Source organism: Chrysochloris asiatica, unplaced genomic scaffold (assembly GCF_000296735.1).
Source record: "Chrysochloris asiatica unplaced genomic scaffold, ChrAsi1.0 scaffold00301, whole genome shotgun sequence".
NCBI classification, from domain to species: Eukaryota; Metazoa; Chordata; class Mammalia; order Afrosoricida; family Chrysochloridae; genus Chrysochloris; species Chrysochloris asiatica.
Window position 1 is genome coordinate 1914140 of NW_006408819.1, and position 969 is coordinate 1915108.

Below are 969 nucleotides of genomic sequence, written 5' to 3' on the forward strand. Positions count from 1 at the left end.
AAATTTGGAACCGACTCCACTGCACATAACAACAACAACAACATGGGTCCACCCTAAATTCAGGATGAGCTCACCTAGATTTAGGGGAAAAAAAGATTAAGATCCTTAACCTTTTCACATCTGCAAAGACCCTGTTTCCAAATAAGCTCACACTCACAGGTACCAGAGGTGAGCACTTGGACACAACTCAAGCCACTACAATAAGAATGTTTGAAAATAAGAAAGGAAAGTCATAGTGGGCTTGATGTTTTAGTGCCGTTGAGTCGATTCTGACTCATAGTGACCCTGTATCAGGTTTCTAAGGAGTGGCTGTTGGATTTGAACCACCAACCTTACATTTCAAACCGACCTTATGGTCCAGTGCTTATCCTATAATGTAACACCAGGAATCCCTCAAAACTAACAAATGACAGATAATTGATGGAAACAACAGAAAGACCTGGAAATTTCTCCCATAGAAAGGTGGTGCTTTTTCCTTTCCTATAGACCCTGGGTGGTGCAAATGGTTAGCAGACTTGACTGCTAACCAAAAGATTAGAAGTTCAAGTTTATAACCAGAGGTGCCTCAGAATAAAGGTCTGCTGATTTACTTCGGAAATATCAGTCACTGAAAACCCTACTTTGACACACACAGGGGCCACCATGAGTTGTAATCCACTTGCTGCAACTGGCGAACTGGTTTCCTTCTTATGCTTTTCTGTTCATTGCGTACATTGTCTTACAATCAGTATGTATGGATTCTATGGTGAAAAATGAAGCTTTATTCTTGAAATTGTTGCTGTCAGGTGCCATCGAGTCGGAACCGACTCATAGCGACCCCATGCACAGCAGAACGAAACAATGTCCGATCCTGGACCAACCTCACTACTGCTGCCACACTTGACGCCATCAATGATGCCACCTGGCTGATCCATCTCGTTGGGGGTCTTCCTTTCTTTCTCTGACCCTCCATCTTACCCAGCATGACAT